We start from the raw sequence: 7,878 nt of genomic DNA on the forward strand, positions 1-7,878 counted from the left end.
CAGGGTGTGTAAGATAGAAGGGTGCAGGATGTGTGAGAAAGGTGCGAGGGGGTGTTGGATGCATGAGATAGAGGAGTGTGAGAGGGTGCAGGGTGCATGAGAGACTAATACGAGGGGGTGCAGGTTGTGTCAAACAGAGGGGTGCAGGCTGCGTCATATAGAGGGTTTGCGAGGGGTTGCAGGGTACATGAGAGAGGGGTGAGAGAGGGTGCAAGGTGCGTGAGATAGGGAGGTGCAGGGTGCATAGGAGAGGGGTGTGAGGAGGTGTAGGATGCGTGAGATCGAGGGGTGCGATGGGGTGCAGGCTGCATGAAATAGAGGGGTATGATGAGGTTCACAGTGCGTGAGATAGAGGGGTGCAGGCCGCAGAGATAGGTGCGAGGGGGTGCAGGGTGTGTAAGAAAAATGGGTGCGAGGGGTGTCAGGATGCAAGAGATAGAGGGGTACAGGTTACGTGAGAGAGAGGGGTGCAGGATGCGTGAGATAGAGGGCTGCAAGGAGGTTAAGGGTGCGTGAGATACAGTGGTTCAAGGGGGTGCAAGGTGTGTGAGATAGAGGGGTCCAAGGAGGTGCAAGGTGCATGAGAGAGTGGTCCGAAGTGGTGCAGGGTGTGTAAGATAGAGGGAGTGCAGGGTGCGTGAGACAGGTGGGTGCAGGGTACGTGAGATAGAGGGGTGCAAGGTGGTGTAGAATGCGTGAGATAGAGGGGTACAAGGTGTGAAGGGGTGCAAGGTACATGAGATAGAGGGCTGCGAGGGTGAGAAGGGTGCGTGAGATAGAGGGTTGCCAGGAGGTGCAGTGTGCATGAGATAGCAGGGTGCGTGAGATAGAAGGCTATGAGGAGGTGCTGCGTGTGTAAAGAGGTTAGCTTAATAATGTTCATTGTAATATTTATGTCTTTTTGCTTACTGGTATTGCTACATGTTTTATGTACTACCTATTTCATGTTATGCTACTGCTACCCCTTCTGGGTATCATCATTACTGTGTTTTCATGTTCCTGATTATCATTACTGTGTTTTCATGTTCCTGATTGTAGATAGTGTAGTAATGTTTCATGTATAGTATAGGGACAGCGTAGTAATCTTGGTTGGGCACTAGAAGGGGCACTCTAGCATATAGAATCATTAGAAGGTAGTATAGTGTTAAGTGTAGGAGGGGCTGCCGAGAGATAAGATTAGAGCAGAGGGGAAGTTAGTCAGACGGAGCCAGGGTGCCCGAAGTGTCCACATGGGCTCTAAGCCCAGGACGGCTCTGCTGACACACAATGTTAAGTAGCTGCAGGCCATGTTATCCATGGGCCACTGGGCATCATTGCAGTGGTCCAGTACAGGAGAAGGAAGATGTGGTGACTCATAGCCTGAGCGGATGCTTTTAGGGCGGGAGTCGGTTGGAGTGAGGAACTGAAGGAAGTTGGAGCTTCAAAAGGAAAGGTACAGATGGGCTGGATGCTTTTCCAGAGGCAACCAAACCGGGTGGCTGATGATTTCTAGTCTGGGGCGAAACAGGCAGAAGGAATTGTCATCATGGCGAGTTTAGGCTAGGAAGAATCTGAGGAGCAGTCTAAGACGGTCAGGTCCGGACAAGTGCCGCACAGAAGCGTTATCGAAGTAGGAAAAGATGAGGAAACGAGTGAAGTTGAATGTGAATTTCCATGATGTGCCAACTGTGGATATAACGTGTGTATAAAAGTTCTAAGTAAAGAAAATGTTCAAGTTAACCTGGACTGTGTCTACATCACTGGAGGTCGCCTGGAAGAAAGGCCATCACTGCCTGGGAAGTACGCAGGTACGTAGAGAAGTGAAATACAGTTTTCTGTGAGGGAAGGTCGGGACACAGATGCTTCAGTGTCTCTGGCCATGACTACAGTCCTGGCCTCCCCTTACACGTGCATGAGATAGAGAGGTCTTAAGGAGTGCAGGATGTGTGAGATAGGGGGGTGCAGGGTACATGGGATAGAGGGGTGCGAGAGGTTGTGTGAGATAGAAAAGGGGTGGACACTTCCTCGCCAAACTCACCATCGACCCACTCTCATACAGGTATATAGCAATCATTCTCTATTTGGTCTTACTTTATTTTTTTTATAGCCTGATTGCAACTTCTAATTACTCCTATATCCACCACTATATAGTGACCATTTTGTGTCTTCAGGACTTATATGCACATGCACTTTAGCAAACCATTTATGCTGCTAATACAAATATGTCCTGTTTCCTACAATACTTATATGCATTGATATATTTCTGTGTTTAATTCAGCTTGGATGAGTGGCTACTATTTCATTGAATATTTACTGTTTTGCACTTTATCAAATTGATTATTTAATCATTATTCATTATACCCTTTTGATCCATATTGATAGTCCACACACATTTTTCTCATCCTTTGATGTTCACTATTTTTTTTATATATTTTATACATATTTTTCTGGCATGTGAGTGTCACATGGTATTGCGTCCGTTGTTCTACTTGTCATTTCCTCTACCCCACACTTTTTTATGGTATTGACTAATAAAGCTGTATATTTTATTAAGTCACTTTGGACTTGTATTCTCCTTTTTTCTCTTCTTTTGTGAGATAGAGAAGTGCAGGATGTGTGAGATAGGGGGGAGCAGGCTGCTGAGATAGGTGAAAGGGGGTTCAGGGTGTGTGGGAAAAATTGGTGCGAGTTGGTGCATGAGATAGAGGGGTGTGGGGTGCATGAGAGAAATTAATGTGACGCACCCCAGAGGCCGTGGGATACTCGGCGCCAGGCCCATTAACTTCAATGGGAAATGTCACAGTGACAGTGACCCGGTCTGTGGCAGTCATGTAAAAGGGGTTGAATTGAATGGGGATAAAGTTTATGTAGTGATTGGTGACGCCAGTTGGAGTGTTCGACTGTAGTATAGCCGGCACTGCAGATGATCCCTGGGGGAGTAGATGGTGTTGGCATTGCAGATGTTAAACCCTCTCCAACCAGGGCAGACCCTCAGAGATTGTGATGGAAGTAGAAGGCACGGAGTAATCAGGCAGGAGACGAGGAAGGTCACTTTATCATTTACTGTAGTTCAGGTGCAGTTCAGAGGAGATATTACAACTCTCACCAGGTTACAGTCTGCTCTGGAGAATGGGAGTTATCCTTTCTCTCTGCTGCTGTGACTCAGTGTATGCTTCCTGCTATTCTAATCCCTTCTGGGACCAAGGTTTCCTGGAGTCTTAAACTTCCAGTATAGCTTCTACTCACTGTGTATTTCTCCTTTGGCAACTTGCAGCATGGATCCTGTGTGTGAGCAGCTCAAGTTCCCACTTGCACTATCCTTCACTGATCCTAGTTCGCTGCAGTTTTCATGGGGAAAACACGATGCTGTTGGTTGTATAAATCCACACAGTCTCTCAGCTTACCACCCTGCTCTGGAAGCATGGATGGTCTAGGGGCTGACACCCTGATGCTTCTTAGCTCTCACTCCTGGATCGAGCATGTCTTAGCATGGCTTTCCAGAGCCTCCTTCCTCCTTCTTTACTGAAACAACAACTTGGCCCCTCCCAGTTAGGGTATGTCTGCAAAACTCTTAGCTTCAGACAAGTGAGGGAGTGAGGCAAACTGTGTGTGTGTTGTCTAGCAGAGAAAGCATAACTCCCATTGCTCACGAAACACATGCAAAACAGTACATATTGTAGAGATTCGCTCTGGTAGGCAATAGCTGGGCGGCAGTAACGAGGCAACACACAAGCATAAAGTACAATTCCAGTGGTTTTAATGTCACTCAGTAACCAGCAGCTTAACAAAACATAAGAAAAATCAAACACATACTCCAGCTTGGAGAACCACTGGTCCCAGACTCACCCCTTGCACGGGACCGGTGTAACTAAGCGGCTGCCAGGTTCTGCGGCATCCGCCAAGTGCCATTCCCGGGGTTCTTCCGAGTCTTGCTGCTATAGTCCTGCAGCACGGGAATCCTGTATACAAGTTTCAGGCTGAGTCCATACAAGTTCCTGTAGCTTCCAGAAACACACTCACACTGTGACAATTACCAACCTCCATTACATAGGGCCCAACCCCTCCCACCAGTGAGATAGACAAAGGGTTTGTGATAATCTGGGTAGGCCAGAACTTCATCTCCTGTGAGAGCCATCTTCAATCTGGTGAAGGACCTTTCCAACTCTTCAGTCCATTCAAAGGTGAAATTTTTCTGTTTGGTCTTCTTGGACTGTCCCACCAGAAGATTTTGCATAGGGGTGGCTATTTCAGTAAAGCCTTTGATGAATCTTCGGTAGTAGCCTACCAGTCCAAGGAATTGGCAGACTTCGTGAAGGTTGCTGGGCTTCGGCCAGTCCCGGATGACTGTGACCTTATCAGGATCTGGTGCCACACCTTCTGCACTAACCACATGACTGAGGTACTGCACCTTGGGCTTCAGGAGGTGGCACTTGGAGGGCTTCACCTTCAGGCCAAAATTGGACAAAGCTTCAAACACTTCAGCCAGGTGTTCTAGATGATCTTCATAGGTTTTGGAGAAAACAACGACATCATCCAGATACAACAGGACCGTCTCAAAGTTCATGTGTCCCAGGCAGCACTCCATCAGCCGTTGAAATGTTCCTGGGGCTGAGCAGAGCCTGAATGGCATATAATTGAACTCACAGAGACCCATTGGAGTGGTAAATGCTGTTTTCTCCTTGTCTGCCTCTGCCACGGGAACCTGCCAATACCCACTAGTGAGATCTAAGGTGGAAAAGTAGTTAGCAGTTTTAAGTGCAGCTAATGATTCCTCAATTCTAGGTAGTGGATAGGTGTCTTTATGTGTAATGCTGTTAATTTTCCTGTAATCAACACACATTCGCATGGTACCATCCTTTTTCTTTTCTTTACAAAAACTATGGGAGCTGCCCAGGGGCTACAACTGTCTCTGATAACCCCAGCTTCCTTCATCTCCCTCAACATACTCTTAGCACATTGGTATTGTGTTGGGGGTATAGGTCTGTACCTCTCCTTTATGGGTGGATGGTCTCCAGTGGGGATATGATGTTGAACCCCTTTTGCCTGCCCAAAATCTAGTGGGTGTTTGCTGAATACCCGCTCATGTCACTCTGTAAACCCCATTCTTCTGGTAGGAGGGCGTAGAGTCAGTTCCCACCTGCAGTTGCTGGCACCACTCCTCCATCTGCTTCACAGAGCCATTGTCCCCCACCTGATCGGATGAGACCAAAGGCTCTGCTGCCTGCAAATAGTTGTTATTGACAGTGAGCAGCTTAGCAACTGTGGCGTACCGGGGTATCGTGGCCTCCTCCTCCCCACAATTCAAAAGGCGTACAGGTACTCTCCCCTTTCGTACATCAACCACCCCTCTGGCTGTCAGGACAGTGGGCCTGCTATCGGAGTATACTGGTTCTACCAATGCCTGGTAATCTCTCCCTCTAAGACCTATAGCTGCCCGACACCAAACCAACATTTCACATCTGGGGGGTATTGCAATGGGGAAGGGGTCACTCACTCTGACACTGCCAATTTCTCCACCAGAGAGTTCTACCTGTTGTCTTTGCATCAGGGCTCTGATCTCCTTCTGCAGGACTCATTGTTCACTGGAACCAGCAGTCTTAGCCACCTGTTGCAACAAGACAATAACCTCGGACAGACAGTTTTCAATTACATTTGTACCAAGAGTCATCATGGGATTACATTCATGTCGATCAATATCCACAACTATCAGACCTTGAGACTTTAGCTCTACCCGACCCACTTTAACAGTAATTTCTTTACATCCTATCTGCGGCAAAGACTGACCATTACTGGCAACTACTGTCAGTTCATCAGTTGAGCCACGGGTAAGTTCTGAATCAGCCCAATACCTCTTATAAAGAATGTACGGCATAGTGGTCACCTGGGAGCCAGTGTCCAGCAAAGCATTCATGGGGATGCCGTCAATCACCACAGGAAGGATTGGTCTCCCTCCCACATACTTGGCTTGCCAGTTCCCTGGGCCTTGTGGTCCTATTCCTGGGGGTTGGCCCTCTGCCCCAGGGGTTGCTCGTTTAAAGGACAAAATCTTGCAAGATGGCCGGCCTTGTAGCAGCGACAACAGGACATCCTCTGGACTGGAAGCAAGCTGGATCTTTTCCTTGGAGGACGCCTGCAGGGACTGCACCGTTTTGGTAAGTGCAGCCATCCCTTTGGTCAACTCCTGGACCTGAAGACGCAACTCCTCAGTTGGATCTTTATCCAGAGTCTGTGCATCAGCCTCTACAGGGATGGAAGGAAAGATGTTGCTTCCTGATGGTAGGTGATCGCTGGGCACCTAGGGAGCGCTGGACGGCTGTCAGTTGATTCCTGCAGTACCCGAATAGCCCTGTCCTTAAAATCAGCAAAGTCCAGATCAGGGTTTTGCAGGGTTATGATACGCAACTGTCCTTTGTGGGTACTGGATAGGAGTCCTTCAATTAACTGCTCCTTTAACAGTTTATCTTCTTCCTTCACACACTGTCAGGATCAACTTGCTTAACTGCTCGCAGTGCCTCCTGCAGGTTGAGAGCATAGTCCCTTATACTGTCCTGCGCCTTCTGTTTACAGCCAAAGAACCTCATCTTAATTTCAGCTGCAGTGTGGGTGTCAAAGGTGCTTCTCAGGTTGGCCAGGATCTTTGCAACAGTCTCTTTATCAGTGTCCTGCCAGGCTTTCACTTCTCTCTGCACTGCACCCGTTAGCTGTCCAATCAGGATATTCACTATCTGGCTCTCAGTCGGAGGGTATACTTTAAACAAACTGCACAGTCTCTCTTTAAATTCACTCAGGGTATGTGACTCACCCGAGTACTGCGGTAGCCAGGCCGCTCCCGGTATGTAGGGCATAGACAGCGGCATTATGGGGACCGCTGCGGCAGGTGCTCCTCCTTGCGGTGCGGCCGGGTTGGCGGCGGCGTCCGCCGCTGCATCGTCGTGTGGCGTGGACATTCTCTTCCCCCTAGTTAATGTTAGCCAGGGCCGGGGGGTTGTGTGAGCTCACCGGTGGCCGCTTCGCAGGCCGACGCTCTGGGCTGTAGGCCTCAGCTCCACCTCTTCTCGCACGCTGTCCCCTCTTCCCGCACGGCACTTCACTTCTTCGTGCTCTGTGGCAGGCTCCACCCACGAAGGCCTGCCCCTCTTTCTTCCCGCGCGTACCAAGCTGCGCGGCAATGGCGGCAATTGGCGCCAATTTCACACACAGTCTTTTACACAAACACAGTCTATGGCACACAGGACCCAGGGGGTACCGGGCTCCGTAATCCTGTTCGTGACGCCAAGTTGGGTTGCCCTCCCAGGGCTGTGGGGTACTCGGTATCGGGCCGGTATCAGTGGGATGTGTCTCAGCAGCAGCGACCCGGACCGTGGCCCTGGGCGCCCAAGTAATAGGAAGATGTGAATGGTGGAATGTGATTAGATGAATAGTTCGTGACGCCACCTGTGGTGCTCGGCAAGGGAGGTGTTAAGCCGACGCTGCTTGCAGATCCGCTGGGACTGATGGTATGGTGCAGCAACGATGTAAAAGCTCCCCCCAGGTGAAGCTATAGTCCCAGGGCAGTGTAGATGTGGTTGGCACGGGGCTGTAGCGGTGCCGGAAAGGTAGTAAGCAGACAAGACACAGCGGGGTGCAATTTCTGTACCTTTACTTGATAACTGCAGTCCAAGGTCCTGATTACAGATAGTATTGGAGCAGGCTAGCCTGAAAGCAATTCAGGGATTCTCTCTCAGCAGATGGGCTGTGCAGTCTCCTTACTAGCGCTTGTTTGCGGGATCTCCAGTACCAAGTTACACTGAAGTTCCTCCTGTCAAATGTTCTCAAGAACCTCACTTGCACGGCAGACAGCTGTTGCCTATCTCGGGGACTCCTCTCTCCTGAGTCTCGGCTCACTATCCAAGCTGCTGT

Source organism: Dendrobates tinctorius, unplaced genomic scaffold (genome assembly GCF_039654945.1).
Source record: "Dendrobates tinctorius isolate UK_male_01 unplaced genomic scaffold, ASM3965494v1 ptg000015l, whole genome shotgun sequence".
NCBI lineage: Eukaryota > Metazoa > Chordata > Amphibia > Anura > Dendrobatidae > Dendrobates > Dendrobates tinctorius.